Consider the following 8,841-nt stretch of genomic DNA (forward strand, 5'->3'; position numbering starts at 1 on the left):
TAATACTCGTATTTTTCAATATCTAACATCAAACCAAATTCAATTTCACATTCTTTCATTAGGGACCTTCTACTTCGTATCTATAATATAATTTCATGACAATTTTCATCTATTCAATGTAGTCACTAATGTTACAAAGTTATCTAACAAGCTTAATTAACTTTACAATTTAGTCATTATCATGATCTAAGCTTATTAACTATCAAATTCAATCCTAATTCATCAATTTTTCTATGATGGCAACTTGCTAAAAGTATAACAATTGAAAAAATTGATACACAGGCTAGCTAAATCAAACTCCTACGATTAAAAATCTAATAAAAATAAAAGAAAAATAGCTTAGGGACTTACTTGAAATATTGGCCACATGTCGTTTGAAAACCAAGTTTTTTTTCTTTGTTTTTCTTTAATGGACTGTTCTTAAATGAAAATAAGGTTCTAAAATCTTATTTTCCGTCACCACTGAAAATCAAACCGTTACAATAGAAGAGGCCTAAATCCCCTTATAATAAATATGATGGGCGACAACCCTAGTTTATTTAGCTAGAATTTGCTGCCCTTCTTTCCTAGTAGAACAATGGGACTAGTTTTTCTATGAAATAAGTATTATTCAAAATTTACTAATTCAACCAGGATTCTCCCGCCTCTCTCTATAAATAGATGACACTAGTAGCGCTAAAAAAGACAACAAAAGTTTCACATAACTTTGAGATATTGTTATTCTGTCAAAAAATAGTGAGAATTTATTTTCTGAGTATAAATTCTATTTTCTGGGAATAACAATTCTATCAGTTTCTATAAAGAGGGAGATTCACTTTCCTGCTGAAAATAAGAAAATTTTTTCTGGTTCTGTGTTTGATTCATGATTGTTTGAGCCCACACTCGAAGCAACCCGTGGTGCGAGAATATCGGAGAAGATCATTCAATTGAAAGTTAGGAACATCTAGGATCATCTCGCACAAAGCATAGGTACATTTCAAGAAATGTTTATTGCTATAAATATCACAAATCAAAATTTTAATCTTCTGCTATGATAAAAAACCGTTTTCAAATTGGATTTTTCCTAACAACTTCATTATCTTAGAAGGTATTTATAGGGGGAAAGACCCTTAGCTGGTAGTTACACGTCATTGATAGTATGGGTGGTGGCCCACTCATGTGGCCGGCTAAGTAGCAAGCTAGTTGTCGTCATGTATGGTACTATTCTAACATTCCCTTGGTTGTCATAGTACGGAGTTGTTACGCCTAGGAGGTCCCCTCTTTGAAGTGAGTGTGTTCAACTAAAAGCGGTTGCTAGGATGATGATGCTTCTAGGCGACTAATCACCTAGCGACCAACCAAGTGTTGTAAGAATGTGGTCCATCCGAGTACACCTCATGTGGGGAGGTAACAGATGTGTGGTTGAAGGTCATCCATGAATACCTCTTTGGTACTTTCTCATGATGCCGCATTTCCCTTTCAAGTAGGGGGTATAACAAATTTCACACTACAAAGAGTATATAACTTCAATAAAGCTCTTAAGTAATCTGAAGCAAACAAGATAAAAAAGTTAAAGATCGCTCAAAACAAGCTTGGCTTTGAAACTAAAATCCCGAAGCTACAATACTTGAATGAAAAATCTGATTATACACAATTAAAATCTTCAAATCTACTAATCATTTCTCAAAAATCAACACAAACAAACCTTAGATGAATCACTAATAGAATAGTTGATCAAAACTGCTCAAGATGAAAAAAAAATTGTTTTTTAGTTTTTAGTTTTTCTTCGTTTTCTTTTGAGTGCGTCGATTTTCACTTTCCAATATTTCAAATTAGTAAAAGGTTTTTTAGGGCGAAAATAATAAAAATTGTGCCATCTTTTTATTAAAAAATGCAAAGAAAAAGTTAGTTTTTCGCAAGAATTATTGAGGGACGGGTGTTTAAAACTATAAATTAAAAGGTTGATTAAGTCCTAATTTAATTGATATTGATATTGTTATCAATGTAAAAAGATTTGTGTTCTAGGCATGGAATAAAAAGAATATGAACAAGAGGTAAAAATTACTATTGGACCTGCTTCTGCCACTCCCCAGTTAAAAGGTTTCGTGATCCCAAAAGTGAACAATAGCCAAATCCAACATGTAGATAAAATAGCACAAACAAACTAATGAAAGAACTAGTAAGAGAAAAAAGAAGGCCTATCTAGAAAATACAACATGTAGTTTTCAACATCAAATTTCGGAATACCCTTAAAACCAGATTCAGCCATACACGTTCAAGTGTAAAATATCCCTAGTTGAGCATCAGATTTTTGAGTACACATAGAAAAGAGAGATTGCAGTTGAGCTTAAGAGTAGTATGAGTCAAAAACAGTACTCTACGGTTGATGGCATGGGGGAATTGACCCAGGGGATTTCAGTTGTAACCATCTGTTCATCATAGCCAAACTTAGCACGTCTCCCATCAATCGTACAACCCCATGGCTTTTCTGATGCGAACACCTTCAGTTCTCCCCTCCCTTTCACTCCAATTATGACCACATTTTTGTCAACATCAAATGCTAATAACTGAATTGCGTCGCCGGAGTTAAGAATGTTTACTAGTCCAATTGGAGTGATTTGAATCTGTTTTTTAGGTAAGATTTTCACTGGTGAAACTATAAGTAGCTCGAATTTTAGTGGCTCAAGTGTGACCTTTATTTTCTGTGACCACTTCATGAGCTTCAGCTTTGTTGACTGATACATATAGATAGCATACATGCTAACAACTTCCACAAAAATCGGGCTCTTTCTATTGCTCTACTCAACATATTTAGGACTTGCAAAGCAATCCACCAGAACTGCAAACTCAGGGAAGCTTTTGATTTTTCGTGAGCTAGGGCACCACCCTCCTCCATGACAATTGAACATTCCTAAAACTCCTGAAAACTGTTTGCATTACAAACAAGAACATACTTATGAGAATAGAATACTCAATTTTCCTTTTTTGCTGAATTTGTTGTAAAGTAAACTAATGGCTTACTTTGTTGAGGTTCCAAACCTTGAGTGCTGTTTTGTTGTCATGTAATGGATCTTCAAATAGACAATCTCTTGTGTTACGCGCATAGTGTTGGCATTTCAGAATAGACCCATCTGGCAATGCCACTTTTCTGAGCAAATCGAAATTGTATTTTCCAACAAAATCGCTTACATAAATTGGTCCCCCAGAGATAACTCGTGATGCAGCATGGAGTTCAGCACATTGGTGGTATTATTGGAACATATCCCAGTCAGGAAGTATGAAGTTGCCCATCCAAAGGCTGTTGTAGGTATAATGCACCATGTGACATCTTTGTAGCCAAAATGCCCTAGTTAGATCCCCGTAGGGATCACTATGCCAAAAATCATCTCCTACAGATTTGAAATTTCTTATATCACCAAAAAGAAGAAAGCTGGTGGATTGCATTGGTTTATAAGTAGAAATATATTTTGAAGACATACCAACACGCACAAGGGCAATGGTTTCTGTTCCAAGGAAAAAGAAGCCGCTGGCTTGTTGCATGCTTGAAATGGCAGCATTTCCATTGAAGTGTTTCCTCAAAGAAACCGTGTGAGCCTTGTAATTAGCTTTAGCTAGCTCCACACGACCACCATAGTCTTCTGATAGCAACTCAAACACCTGCAAGCAAGAACAGTGTAAGCTCCAACAAGTCTTTATAAAATGTAACAAAAACGAAAAGAGTTGATGAGGAGGAGTTTACTTCAATCACATCAATCTTGACGCCGTCGATCCCGACTGACTTAAGATGAGAGTGAAGGCCCTCATACATTTGGTGGGCCAGCTCCGGTGGAACTAACCCTACCCTATCCCTTACAATGTTGCATACAACAAAATCCTTCATTGTCCTTAGCAAACCGGGTGAGACATGAGTATCAATAATCCTAGACTCGGGCATCCCTAGGACATTGGGTCTAATCCCACCCCAATAGTCACATAAAGCATGCCACACATAAACATCTTTTAGGGTGCTAAAATTCTACTTGAGGTCCTTAATAAAGGCATCCATTCCTTTATTAGAAAGTGTTATGGTACTCTCATAATCTTTAAATCTATAACTCTCTTGAAATTTAACAAGCCTATATGGCTTTTCGTCACCAACAGCAGCTCGGTCGATACCTTCTTTTTCAATTGGATCATTGTCGATGCATATGGATTGCCAGCCATCATCAATTGTGAGCATTCCAAGGGGACACCCTTCTTCTTGTAGCGCCTTGACCCCATCCTACACCCCTTTAGGATTTACGTTACAAACTTACAATAAAAGGCATCCCAAGTGCACCAACCAAATTTGTCCACAATACCTGGTGGCCTTTTCTCATCCATGAGCCTGAATGATCCCAAATGGAGCCTAGCCACCTTCATGGCCTCGTTAACAAGATTATATAGATCATCACCACCATGCATGTACACACAACTCTTGAAGCTGGATTCGTAGACCTTTGTAGACCCACTTCAACACAAATGTCGACATTGTCACCAACCCCAGGCTGAAGAGAAGTACTGAAGGAGCCTTCAATGAGTGGAAGCATAATAACATAAGGGCGACCCAGGTCAAACTTGTCCAAAAGCATGAACGGAGTCTCGTACTCCATCTTTTTTCCACTGCTTCCAACCCAGTGGGTACTCCACCAAAGTTTAAACCTAAATTTGCTCATGAATCGTATGCCATTAAGCTTGCCTAGGGGAACTACTTGTCGGCAGCTCGACTCTTCCACGTCAAACCCCACAAAGTTATCATTTACTGTGTTGCTGTCGGTGTTGTCGAGGGAAAATATTGATGGGGTGGCAACAATGTTACAAGGGACCTGAGTGAGAAAGGGATGAGCATTGGCCAGGAAATTTTCTCCTACGAGTGTGATTGAAGTAGCCACCTGACCATCAAGGAGCCTCATAGCATCTAGAGCTTTTTCGCATATTCTTGATCTTAATGAAATTGTTAGGAAATCTTAGGAAGCAATGGGCGTATTGATATGTATCAAGGCTGAGTCCACTAGTTGCGAATCAGTTAATAACTTATACAAGTAGAGACTTATATACAAGTGTAAAGTAATTATAGAAGATTTTTGTTGTCATGCGCAGAGAAATTTATAATACCAGTTTATCTGATTTGTTATGTTTTTAGTGTTGCTCACAAATTTCATTAGATATTTGGTGAATTTTATTTATGTTTTTTTTTCTAAAAAATATTCTTTTAAGGTTTCTTTTTCTTTTTTAAGTTAAGTTTATTATTATTATTGAGTTATAATACATGCATAATATATGTGTGCTTAAAGATTTAGTTACATAGTTCTTAGTTAATGAAGATGTTTAAAGACTTGAAATTTGATTGAAATTGTATGTGAAGAGTTGAAAGTAGAATATTTGATTGTGGCGAATCAACTTGAATTGTAGACAATTTAAAAGAAATATATAACTATAAGAAAACAATAATTCTACTTAAAGCTTGTTATAATTGGATGCACCTAAAGTTGCAAGATTTTAAAATTGTGGATGAGTATAACTTTGTAGTATTGAAGAGAATTTCTGAATTAAAATTATGTGGGGGAAAATATTACTAATAAGGACTTGTTAAAAAACTGTTTTCAACTTTTCATGCTTCAAATATGCTTTTGTACCAATAATATAGTGAAAAAAAGGTTTTGAGAAATATTTTAAATTAATATCATGTTTACTTGTGGTTAGATAAAATAAGGAGACATTAATGAAAAATAATGAAGCTTGAACAACAAGAACTTAATTCCTTAAAATGAAAATAATAAATTTGAAATGCATAATTGTGGATAAGGACATGGTAAGTGGCTCCATCATTGTCAAAAGGGGTGGTCATAATAATTCTTCTCATCAGCAGAAGTGAAAAAATGATGAGTGTAACACCCCATACCCGACCCACTCATTGAGTCCGGGCTACAGGGTGCTATAGGCAAGACCCGAATCTCCCATTATGTTGCTTAATTAAAGAAAAAATATTCACTAAGCCTCTTGTTATACTTAATGAAATTTAAACCATAACTCACTTATTTACATGCCAAGGACACATATGTTTGGATTTCATAATTAAGTAAGTGAAATTTATTCAATTTGGTTATTCTAAAGTTACATATGAAATACTATCAATTTTAAAACTTATTTATTGCACACAAAGTATTTACCAGATAATCTTGATTTTGCTAACTATAAGCTTAAATTTAAAATTTTAATTTCTAATTACAGTTAGACACGGATTAGACAGAGGCTTGAGGTTCCACCTCAAGTTTTCCTTACTGTATACATGCTACAACTGAATGACAAAATTTGTCTATGCTCGACCGATTCTGGTCGGGTCCCTCTTAGCAATCTCACCCTTTAACTTACTTGCAACACATAATAACACAATTGTAAGTTCAAAGAACTTGATGAGTACCTCTTTCACCCAACATGAATAGGCTTGAAATTCATCATTGAAAGTCGGTGTTAGGACAATTCACTTATCCCTTGGCATAGTGTACACTTTATCCAGATTAGCTTACTTGTATTTAAAACTCCGCTCTCGATGGTACCATACCAGCTTGTTGGGAAATGTGCCCATATTGTAGTAAACATGTAATTGTTTTCTATGTATTTGAACGATGAATAAATAAATAAAGTTAATTTCACATTTCACTATTATGTCTTTTGTATTTTTGTCTTTTATGTTTTGCATGCATAGCGATATTGTGACAAACAAATATTAGCTTATTGATTGTCTAAGTTCAAATTGATGATAAGTGGCATTGTAAGAACGTTTACATTGCGAGAAAGACAATTTACTTCAGTAGATAATCTAAATGAGCCCGTAATCCTGAAAAGAATCAAAGTGAGCATTTGATTTAAATACCTAGAAGGATTATTATGTTGTCTACAATTTCAATTGGGGAGATGGCTAGTCTTGGCTATCGGAGCAGTTGACTCCACGATTAGAGATATAGATGTATTTATTAGCATAATAATACATTGTACTGGACCCAAGTTCAATTAATTTTGAATTCATTTGCAAATTAATTCACTTGTGATGTTCATGGTGTGATTTACCTAAATCCTGAGTTAGTCACTAACTATACGTATGTAACATAGGTGCTTTGATATAAGTGGAGGCTTATGCTTTAAAGATGATCGAGCCCACAGTCGGTATGTTGGATACATGACTTGTGTATGACAAGAATTTACTAGCAACAATGGAATTAATAGATTGATTAAAGAGTTAACGATATCCTCTCACTGGCATTGTGTAGATTAATAAATATGGAACGTTACCACAGGTTGCTTGTTCTCGAACAAACAATTTATCACATTCATTTGTTAATAGTGATCATATTAATCATTAAGAAGATACAATGGTAACAATGAGATAAAATAGGATTGTATTGAGTGAGCAAATTTAACTCAAAGAATATGAGGGTAACACACACATGAAGAGGTCATTGGACAATACAATTGGATGAATTTCTTTCGTAAAAAGTATACAATAAGTAGTTTTCCATCATGGTACTTCTTGAGGACTGACTCCATGATTAAGTAAATTGCGAATTATTGGAATAATGCTTCTGGACATAACTACAATTACTCGAGCCTAATTGTATATGTCTGATTTGTCCCTCTGTTAGCTCAACAAAAGCTCGATCAAACTGCATTTAAATCAGAAAAAAATTCTACGACTTTGGAAATAATTTAATTGAGTCGATTTCTTTGATGTGGAATTAAGTTATTCGATGTAAGAATTGTTCAGCTAGAGAATTTGATTAATAAATGTTCTTGAAAAGCTAATTTGGAAAATCTAAATGATTTTTGGGAATACGAATTTTGATCAAGTAAAATTAAATTAATCAAATTAATTACAATTAATATGATATTTTTGAAAATTAATTTTCAAGTCAGATAATTGGTCCAATGAGTAATTAAACTTCAAAATTGGACTTGAGATAAAAAAAATTGGTTCCGTGAACCCAAAACCAAGGCCGAAACCCAAAAACTGATTGAATAGGACCGACGGTCCAACCAGTGGTTGGACGAACCAGTTGGGCCATTACTGGTCTGAACTAAATTGACTCGGGGTGTTGTGAGGGTGTAGCACCTGTTATGGCACCACTAGACACGACAGTGTCGGTGACAGTGACAGCGACATTCTGGTGATCGGCGGGTGGTCCTTCGACGGTTGAGCAGTGGAAGAATCACACTCCTACTGAGACTCTATCGGTAATTTGATTTCAGATTAACTATTCCAAAAATAATATTATTTTACTAGATTTAGTATTAAATTTAATTTGATACTTATCTCGATAGTATTTTGTTAATTTAATGTTAAAGTAACCATTTTAATATTAAATTTAATTTATTATTTATATTGTAGATAAATATTATATTAATTTAATATTAATGTGATTAAGTTTAATCATAATTGAACTCTCTAAACTCTCCCTATATAAATAGAGTCATAGGTTATTATTTTTCACACATTTGAATTCAAGAAAAAAGTTGTAGAGAGAAAATTCTCGAAAGAAATTATTTCAGAAGATTTTTAAAGATATTTTTCTTATTTACAACTTAATCCAAAAGTTTAGAGAAATTGTAAAATTGCCCCACTGGTAATTTTTTTTGTGGAATATTTTTTGATTCGAAGCTAGCCCACACTTGGCAAATGTGAGCTTAAGGATAGCGGAGAAGACTACTCGATCGAAGTGTTCATCCTAGACGAGTAGCCTGATGTCATTTTATAGGTTTAGCTCGGATGGGTAACCTTACTTGTATATACAGCCCTGGCTAGGCTATTTAATATGTCAATAAAAGGTTTAGCCCATATGGGTAACCTGA

At 34.6% G+C, this 8,841-nt stretch overlaps 1 pseudogene; it reads right to left on the reverse strand.

Moving 5' to 3' along the window:
* Window positions 1–2,342: 2,342 nt before the first annotated feature.
* Window positions 2,343–5,912, reverse strand: LOC107907634 (galactinol--sucrose galactosyltransferase-like; annotated as a pseudogene).
* Between the last annotated feature and the right edge of the window lie 2,929 nt (window positions 5,913–8,841).

This window comes from Gossypium hirsutum, chromosome D02, assembly GCF_007990345.1.
Source record: "Gossypium hirsutum isolate 1008001.06 chromosome D02, Gossypium_hirsutum_v2.1, whole genome shotgun sequence".
In the NCBI taxonomy this organism is placed as follows: domain Eukaryota; kingdom Viridiplantae; phylum Streptophyta; class Magnoliopsida; order Malvales; family Malvaceae; genus Gossypium; species Gossypium hirsutum.